This window comes from Phascolarctos cinereus, unplaced genomic scaffold (genome assembly GCF_003287225.1).
Source record: "Phascolarctos cinereus isolate Bilbo 61053 unplaced genomic scaffold, phaCin_HiC Scaffold_9;HRSCAF=440, whole genome shotgun sequence".
NCBI lineage: Eukaryota > Metazoa > Chordata > Mammalia > Diprotodontia > Phascolarctidae > Phascolarctos > Phascolarctos cinereus.
Window position 1 is genome coordinate 4,347,919 of NW_027556402.1, and position 10,076 is coordinate 4,357,994.

The following is a 10,076-nucleotide window of genomic DNA, read 5'->3' on the forward strand; positions in this document are numbered from 1 at the left end:
GTACCAAGTAGTTTTGATGCTTGTTTGGTTTTCTTTATGATATTCCTTATTGTGAAGATTTAGAGCTTTACCAAAGTCTTTGGTGGTGGTGATGGTGGTGGTGGGGTGTGTGTGTGTGTGTGTGTGTGTGTGTGTGTGTGTGTAATCTGGACCCCCCTAGGTTTCATCACACTGCCAACTTGGCCAGTTATCACTCTTCTTCACATCCTCTTTGGTCTAGCCAACCTGGCCCTCTTGCTGTTCCTCAAACATGACATTCCATCTCCTGTGTGCCTGGGAGGCACAGTGCACTGGGCTCAGATACTTACTAGCTGTGTGACCCTGGGCAAGTCACTTAAAATTCTGTCTGCTTCAATTTCTTCAACTCAAAAATGGGGAGCTTGAGGTTACATCAAAGCTTAGCTTACTTGCTACCGCCTAGCTGAAGCCTTTCCTTATTATCTCTAGGTGCGCGTGTCTCCCCATGGAAATTGTCTTGTTCTTACTTTGTATGTGTTTATTTGTGTATATTTTGCATATATTATTTCCCTTGATGGAATATAAGCTCCTTGAGAACAGGAGTTTTATAGATGAGGAAACTGAGTCAAACAGGGTTAAATGACTTGCCTAGAGTCACACAGCTGGTAAGTGTCTGAGGCAAGATTTGAATTCAGGAAGATGAGCCTTCCTGACTTCAGGCCCAGAATGCTATCCACTGTGCCACCTAGCTGCCTGTTGTATTTATTATATACATATAAATACACGATGTATTTAATCATCACAGTTCAATATGAAATCTTATTTTCTGGTCTTAGTTTAGGAAAATGTTCACGTTGGTTGGTACTTGTCAAATTCAGAATTAAAAAATTACAATTTTTTAAAAAATGTTTTCTTTGCCCACCCCAAAAGGCAGTACTAGGAATACTGGATAAAAATTGCAAAGAGACTGGTTAAGATCTTATGTACAGAAAAGCTGTGTAGCCACTTGGCCTCTCCCAAAAAGGACTCATCCTCACAGTTCCTTCTCATTGGGGGTCTTCTAAGAGGCTGAGAACAATTTCTCATGCATATTGTTGTAGGAGGGATTCTTTTTCAGGTACAAGTTGGTTTTATGGCTACTGAGGTCTCAACTCTGAAATTGTGTGTGTGCACAAAAGCGCATGTGTGTGTACCAGAGCAGGGGGCTGAAAAAAAACCATGTATGAAGAGCTGTCTCCTGACTTCAGCCAGATTCCCGATCCTGCCCCAGTACATTCACTTCAGTCAACATCTCCATTACAGGGCGGAGGGCAGCTGGTTGTTCTGTTTGTTTTCTCTCAAAGAAACACCAAATGTGGCAAATTCTGCCATCTTCATCCTCTGGTATTTAAGAAATGACTTCTTTATGAAGATTTCCCCACATTATTACATCCCCACCATTCCTATCCAGCATGAAGTCTCTAACAGGCATTAATTACATGTCAAAGCTTTCCCCAAGGTCATTACATTCATAAAGGTTTTCCTCCTTCCGTAGCTCACTGAAGTCTCACTCTGATGCCTCATTATGGCCAATGTAACCCTGGCTTCTCCAAAGGACACATGTTGTACATTAAACTGGACATCAACAAGTGCAGATTGGAAGATATCTTTTGTATCTGACATCCAAGGTCCTGCCTAGTTCAGTTCAGACACTTTCACCACCAGATTGGCTATAGAGTAATGAACTTTTAGAAACTCTTGCAGGCTCACCTACACACATTCAATTCAAAGCATTTTTTTCCAAGGTGAATTCTTTGATGTGCATTCCATTGTATGCTCTAGCAGAGACTTTCCCTGCCTCATTGTGCTCAAAGAGTTTCTCCACAGTATTTATTCTTGGTGTAGAGTAACATGAGAATTCTTGCTGAAGCTTTCCCTAAATTCAGTGCATTCAAATGGTTTCTCAAAAGTATGAGGTTTTTTTTTTTTGTTTGTTTGTTTTTCTTTTTGTTTTTGCTGTTAAGTAAGATGACTTCACTGGCTGAAGGACTTTCTAGATTCTATACATTCAAATGGTTTCTCTCCTGTATGAGTTCTTAGGCTTTCCCTCTGGCTAAAGGATTTCCCACATTCATTACGCTCAAAGGGTTACTCACCGCTATGAATTAACTGATGATAATAAAGAGACGTCCATCAGCTAAAGGTTCTCCCACGTTCATTGCATCCAAAGGGTTTCTCTCCTGAATGAATCCTCAGATGATAAGTAAGGTTTCCTTTATGACTGATGGATTTGCCACTTACAGGATCTCTCTGTGGTATAAGTTTCTGATATTTAGTGAGATTTCCCCTTTGGATGAATGATTTTCCATATTAGTTGCATCCCAATGGTTTCTCACCAGTGACCTCTTCTAATGATGATAAAATAATGTTCTGTGGCTGAAGATTTTCTCACATTCAGTACATTAAAAGGATTTCTCTCCAGCATGAATACTTTCATGCTCAGGAAGCCTTCTTCTCTGGCTAAAGGCCTTTTCACATTCACAGAATTCATAGGATTTCTCTGCAGCATGAATTCACTGATGTTCAGTAAGCCCTGACTTCCCGATGAAGGATTTCTTGACATTCATGGCACGCAAAGGATTTTTCTTTAGCATGAATTCTTTTATGTTTATTAAAGCTTGCTCTACAGAGGAAGGATTTTCCACATTTGTTCTGCTCACAAAGATTTTTCTCCAGTATGAGTTTTCTGATGCATGGTAAAGTTTCCTCTTTGCCTAAAGGAGTCCCCACATTAGTCACACACAAAGGATTGCGTCACACACAAAGTATGAGTTTTCTGATGTTCAGAAAGGCTTTCCCTTCAGCTGAAGGATTTCCCACATTCTTTATAAGTAAAAGATTTTTCACCAGTATGGATTCTCTAGCGATAAAAAAGGGATTTCCTATGGCTAAGTGCTTTCCCACATTCATTGCATTCAAAGGATCTATCTCTAGTATCAATTCTCTGATGAGTAAGAAGACTTCTTCACTGAGTGAAGGATTTCCCATATCCTTTTTTCCCACTTTTTTGGTTTTCTTTTATTTTGTTACTTTTGTTTTATTTAGTTAGCTAGTTAGTCAGGTTTTTTTTAGGTTATACATGTACAATCATGTTAAACGTATATCCACGTTAGTCATGTTGTGAAAGAAGACACAAAACAAAAGGCAAAAACCATGAGAAAGAAAGAAAAAAAAACAAGTGAAAATAGCATGCTTCGATCCACATTCAGACTCCATAGTTCTTTCTCTGCATGTGGACAGCATTTTCTATCGTGAGTCTTGGAACTGTCTCGGATCATATATTGCTCAGAAGAGCTAAGTCTATCATAGTTGATCATCGCACAATGTTACTATTACTGTGTACAATGTTCTCCTGGTTCTGCTCACTTCACTCAACATCAGTTTGTGTAAGTCTTTCCAAGTTTTCTGAAATCTGCCTGCCCATCATTTCTTACAGCTCACTAGTATTCCATTATATTCATATACCACAGCTTGTTCAGCTGTTTCCCAATTGATGGGCATCCCTATAATTTCCAATTCTTTTCCACCACAGCAAGAGCTGCTATAAATGTTTTTGTATATATGTGTCCTCTTCCCTTTTTGATCTCTTTGGGATACAGACCTAGTAGTGGTATTGCTGGATCAAAGTTTTATAGCCTTTTGGGCTATAAAGTTGGTTTCCAATTGCTCTCCAGAATGGTTGGATCAGTTCACAACTCCACCAACAATGAATTAGTGTTCCAATTTTCCCATATCTTCTCCAGCATTTATAATTTCCCTTTTATGTCTTATTAGCCAATCTGATAGGTGTAAAGTGGTACCTCAGAACTGTTTTAGTTTGCATTTCTCTAATTAATCAATTCAGAGCATGTTTATATGACTTTAGATAGCTTTAATTTCATCATCTGAAAACTGCCTGTTCATATGCTTTGACTATTTATCAATTGTGGAATGACTTATATTCTTATAAACTTGATTTAGTTCTCTATATATTTGAGAAGTGAGGTCTTTGTCAGAAGCACTGGCATAAAAATTGTTTCCCACCTTTTTGCTTTCCTTCTAATCTTGGTTACATTGGTTTTCTTTGTGCAGAACCTTTTCACTGTAATGTAATCAAAATTATCCATTTTTCACTTCACAATGTTCTTTGTGCCATAAATTCTTTGGTCATAAATTCTTCCCTTCTCCATAGATCTGACAGGTAAACTATTCTTTGCTCTCCTAATTTACTTATGGTATCACCATTTATGTCTAAATCATGTACCCATTTCAACCTTATCTTGGTATACGGTGTGAGGTGTTGGTCTATGCCTAGTTTCTGCCATACTATTTTCCAGTTTTCCCAATAGTTTTTGTCAAATAGCAAGTTCTTATCTCAGAAATCTTTGGGTTATGAGACAGTAGATTACTGTAGTCATTGACTATTGTGTCTTGTGTACCTAACCTATTCCACTGATCTACCACTCTATTTCTTAGCCAGTACCAAATAGTTTTGCTGAGTGCTGCTTTATATTATGATTTTCCACCTTCTTTATACTTAAGAGTTTCTCTCTTATATGTATATTGATTAAGGTGTCCCTTCTGACTGAAAACTTTCCTGTATTCATTACATATATAGGGCTTCTGCTCTGGCTGAACTCTCTTACGTACAATAAGGTAACTCCTCTGACTGAAGGCTTTTTCACATACATTACATTCATGTGATTCACCTTTAGTGTGTAGTATATGATAGTAAATAAGGTCTGAGTGGTAAATGGAGAGCTTCTAGTGTTTATCGTACCTGCAAATCTTCTTCCCAAAGGATAGTCTATTATGTTAAATTATGGTGGGAAACTAACTGAATGGCTGTGTAAGTGTGTCATATTTCTGGAGGGTTTTTTCCTGTAGGAACTCTCTTCCATGGCACTACAAAAGACCCCAACCTGAAATTTCTTTCAAAGGCATTATGTTTATAGACCTTTCCCTATAAGCATTGTTCCTGTGAGCAATTGTGAGGCACTTCAGGGTCTTCCTTGGTTTCTCTTCTCCCTCTCTACCTTGACATCATATTCCCAAGCTTTTCCCATTTCGGGATCCCAAGGGACCGTGTCCTGCCAGTCTTTCCTTGGATGCTGCTCTCAAACCAAAGCCCTATGTTGAGGATGTGTCCATGATGTCACATCTAGTCTCCAGAGCAAGAGAATTTGCGGGAATTTCACCCATCACAGGGCCAAGCTCTGGGTCAGCAGCCCTAGCAGGGACCAAGTCGGGGCCCTGACCACCATGCAGCAAGAACAGGAAGTGAAGAGGGTTCAGTCCTCCCCCAGACATCTGGCAGAAACATCCTGAAAGCCTCAAACCACTTCCCTGCTCCATGTTTCATCCTCACGGGAACTCCTGCTCTGCCATCCAGAGCACATTTCCTTTATTTAACTGGGAGGCCATTTCTGGTTTGGACCCTGGGAACCCCAGGAGACAAGGTGCTCATAGTTCTCTAATATCACATTGCTGAGCAGTGTACAGTTCCCTCCACTCCTCCTAGGTGAAGTCTGCAGCCACATCCTTGAATGTCACTGATTCCTGAAACGTGACCACATTCTGGCTCACCCAAGGGTGATGACAATTTCTGACCTGGAGCTCACCTGGCAGGAGAACCAGGGCCACTTCCTTTTTCCTGTTACCATGCTACCTCACTCAGAGGCTGTCATGGGGAAAGTCAGGAGTGAGACTGTGGCTTCTCTAAGCCTCCATTTCCACATTGGTAAAGTGGGGTCAGTAATGCTTACCTTATCTCTTACACTCTGTTACCTTCATAGCACATGTCCTGTAGGTCCCTTCTCTGCTCTCTCATAGCCACCAGGCTAGCTCAGGGCCTCCTTGCATGGACTCCTGTCATAGGCCTCCAGATTGGCCAGCTTAGGGTCAGCAAGAGTCATACTCTAACTTAAGTTTTGTTTAGATTCTGAACAAAACTGTGCTAAGGAAGGAAAAAATGCTACGGGGCAGCCAGAAGTTCTGTAACACAAACAGAAGCGAATGGGCACAGCCCTGCTAGGAACGGGATTGTGCGAGTGGCACCTCGTGCCCTCCCCTCCACCTGCGTCTTATCTCTTCAACTTGATTAGAAGGTCCTTAAGGACTGGAGCACTGAATCTTCCCCATTCCCCGCTCAGAGCATAGCATAGTAACCTGCATATAGTAGGCTGTGACTGAATGTTGAATGAATGTTTTCAGTCATGACTAGAGCCAAGTACAATATTTTTTTTTTACCCTTAGAGATCTGACTTTGTGAGGACACAGGCATATTCATGTTGTGCAACTTTTACCTAAGCCTCCTTCAAATGCTGAAACATAAACTCCTGGTGGCTGCAGTCCCCTCAGTGCCTCAGTGCCCTTTTCAAGGACACATTGCATGATTCTAGCACATGACCTCTTCAAAGGCTTTGATGGAATTTAGGAGGCGATACCAGGGCCAGGGCATGGTCAGGAAGTTGAATGTTAGGAGAAGAGCTGGACAAGTAGTGATAGGGTGAGCATGGTTGACTTCGGCATCTCCTCAAATTGGAGTTTCCAGGAGGAAATCAGCAATCAGTGAAGGGATGGCAGGGGAGGTGGGAATCTTCCAGGGGGGAAAAGGCAGCTAATTCGTGATGGAGGAATCTGGAGAGCCACAGAGGGAACTGGAAAAGGAGAGGAAATGATTACCAGGAAGGTATCCAGAAGAGGGAAGCCTGAGTAGTGGAGGACCTCAAGACTGAGTCATAGGAGCTTCTGGACCCACAGGACGTACTGACGGTATCGAGGACTAACATCCACTGAGAGCAGAGGAGAGTGACGGCAGAGGCACTGGTGGAAAGCGAGGATGAACATGTATCGGGCTCAGTGAAGAGCTGCACAAAGGGGAGGCATGATGGAGAACGAGGACCACCATTTACTGTGGGCAGAGGAGGTCTGTAGCAGGGGTGCGGAAGAAGGATGAGGACAAACATCTAATGGGAGAAGCAGAGGATACAGGTGAGGAAGCAGGGACTCCTTTATAGCAGGAGGACACATGGGAAGTGGGGACCAGCATCAACGTGGGCAGCAGTGGAAAATTGTAGCAGCAATGGTGGAGGATTAGGATGGTTAGCATAAATGCCCCCTGCTGCAAGCAGTGAGGAACTGCAGAAAGCACCACCCAGGAACTAGAGAGATGACTCTTTCAAGTCTGTGCTAGTTTGGGCCTGTCTATGACTGGCACTGTAGCATTGGACATTGATACGTGCTGCCATTTTCCTTTCATGACCTCTGTTGCAAATTCTGATTTTTTTTCTCTCTCAATTTCTTGAATGAGGAGCTTGTAAGAGGAGTCATTGCAGTTTGCTAGGCAGCAGCATACAGTGAGGTTACCTGATTTTCTGGGTGAGGACAATGGGCCACAGAATCAAACAATCCTCCAGACTTTACCTGGGGCCTTGGGATTGGGTGAGAGCCTCTGAGAGCAGGGTTCCAGAGTTGTGAAAGGCTCGGACCCATTTTTTCATTACATGGCTTAAAGCTAGGCCCCATGAACCCTAGGGCACAAAGCTAGCAAACGCTTCTTCTAGCAGTGGCAAGCCTGGAGATCTGTGTTCACTTCATCCTCCCAACTAAATGCTGTACTTTTCTACAATACATGGTGTCCTCTAGACTCTGAACACTCCATGCAGATGCCACTCTGGTGGGTTGACCTTTAGAAGTAAATGATTTACAGCAGCTGTAGAAACCAATGGGCAGTTCACAGTGGGTTTTATAAGAAATCAAAAAAGTCACATGGATGAGACATTGCATAAGAATTTGATTTGATTTTTCTAGGCCTTTTCTGATTTTCAATGGAGCTGAAAGACAAATACCAGAATTTACATAACGGAGCTGTTTGAGAACACATCTCCACCATCAGTCAGAGAGGTCTGTCACAGTGTGACTGTCCCTCTACCAAGAAAGCTGACATTTTGATTGATCCCTACTATCTAATGTCGCACAAAATTAAAAAAAATGTTTCCCTGAGAAGAGAAAGAATTTAAGTAGAAACCCCATCAAATGAAACTTTCTGATTTGTTTATCTACTTTTTATCTTCTGTTTTATATTTTTTCCCTCTCCTTACTGACAGTCACCCATAGTTTTTCTTTTTACTTACCAGTAGAATTAAAGGACATACTATTTTAAAATAATTTTTAGTGATATTTAAAAATTTTATATCATCGGAATTTCTCGCCATTTCTCTCCCTTCAGATATCCATTCAACAGAAAAAAAATTCTTTTAGAGGAAAAAGAGCAAGAAGAGAAAAGAAATCAGCAAGGCTAATCAATACATTGAAAAAGTCTGACAAAGAGGAAAGGTCTCCCACTCATGATCTTTCACTTCCGCAAAGGAGTGGAGTGGAGGTGTTGTCTCACGTCTCTCCTTTAGGGCCATATTTGTTCTTTGCAATTTTACATTTGCTTTTATTTTGTGGCTCTTCTTTCCATTAGCACAGCAGCAGGCGTTGTCTCTATTGGTTTCTTGTCTCTGCTTACTTCACTCTGTATCACAGTGTACCAGTTCATGTAAGTTTTTCCACGCTCCTCTGATTTCATCACATTCATAACATTCCACTATATTCATGAGCCACAATTTGTCCAGCCCATTCTCTAGTCAATAGGCATTTACTTTGTTTCTAGATCTTTGCTATCACAACATCCTGCTATGTTCTGGTGTGTATGGGGACTTTCTTCTTGCCTCAAGTCTCTCCCCATTCAAATCCATTCTTTATCCAGCAGCCAAAGTGGTTTTCCTAAAACACAGGACTGACCAATGTCATCTCCTACTCAATAAACTTCAATGGCTCCCAAATACCTCCAGAATCAAGTGAAAAAAAAATTCTTCTGCTTGGCGTTAAAACACCTTCATAACCCAATCCCCAACTCTATACTTTTCTAGTCTTCTTATACCTTACTCTCCATTATATATTCTTTCATCCAGTAATACAGGCCTCCTTTCTGTTCTTCAAGAAGACACTCCATTTCTAGCTCTAGGCATTTTATCTGATTGTCCCCCAGGCCTGGAATGCTCTGCCTCCTCATCTCCATTTCCTGGCTTCGCTGAATTCCTTCAAATTCCAGCTAAAATCTTACCTTCTACAGGAAGCCTTTCACAATCCCTCCTAATTCTTGCACTTCTCCTCTGTTGAATATTTCCTATTTATACCCAACAATAGCACTTCTAGGGATATATCCCAAAGAGATCATACAAATGGGAAAAGGACCCACATGTACAAAAATATTTATAGCAGCTCTTTTTGTGGTGGCCAAGAATTGGAAATTGAGAGGATGCCCATCCACTGGGGAATGGCTGTACAGGTTGTGGTATATGAATGTAATGGAACACTATTGTGCTATAAGAAATGATGAACAGGCTGACTTCAGAAAAACCTGGAAAAAATTGTATGGTCTGATGCTGAGTGAAGTGAGCAGAACCAGGAGAATGTTGTACATGGTAACAGCCACGTTGTGCAATGACTAATATTGAGAAACTTAATTCTTCCCAGCAATACAAGGATCTAAGACATCTCCAAAGGCCTTGTGATGGAAATGCTGTTCACATTCAAAGAAAGAACTATGGAGTTTGAATGCAGATTGAAGCATACTATTTGCTATTTTTTTTCTTCTGTTGAGTTTTGTTTCCTCTTTCTGGTGGTTCCTCCAATTGGCTCTAATTCTTGCTTGCAACATCACTAATGTGAAAATACGTTTAATAAGAATGTGTACGTGTAGCCCATATCAGATTGTGCACTGTCTTGGGGAGGGATAGAAAAATTTTAAATTCAAAAGCATATGGAAGTGATTGTTGATAAGTCAAAATAAATTAAAAAAAATAAAATAAATCAGCATAATCCTGTATATCCTATTTATCCTGTATATAGCTTTGTTTTTGTACACATTTGCACACATTTTGTACACACTTGTTTGCATGTTGTCTCCCTATTCTTTGTATCCACAGTACTTAAATAGGGTGCCTGGCATATAGTAGGTGGTTAATAAATGCTTATTGACTGACTGTCATTGACTTTCTTGGGGTATGTATCTAGATGAAACCTCTTCATACAGGAAACTCACTCTAACC

At 41.0% G+C, this 10,076-nt stretch overlaps 2 pseudogenes; both read right to left on the reverse strand.

Annotated features, from left to right (window-relative positions):
- Nucleotides 1-1,956: 1,956 nt before the first annotated feature.
- LOC144455342 (uncharacterized) lies at nt 1,957-4,103 on the reverse strand (annotated as a pseudogene).
- A 385-nt stretch (nt 4,104-4,488) lies between these two features.
- On the reverse strand, nt 4,489-5,400 carry LOC144455344 (zinc finger protein 624-like; annotated as a pseudogene).
- Between the last annotated feature and the right edge of the window lie 4,676 nt (nt 5,401-10,076).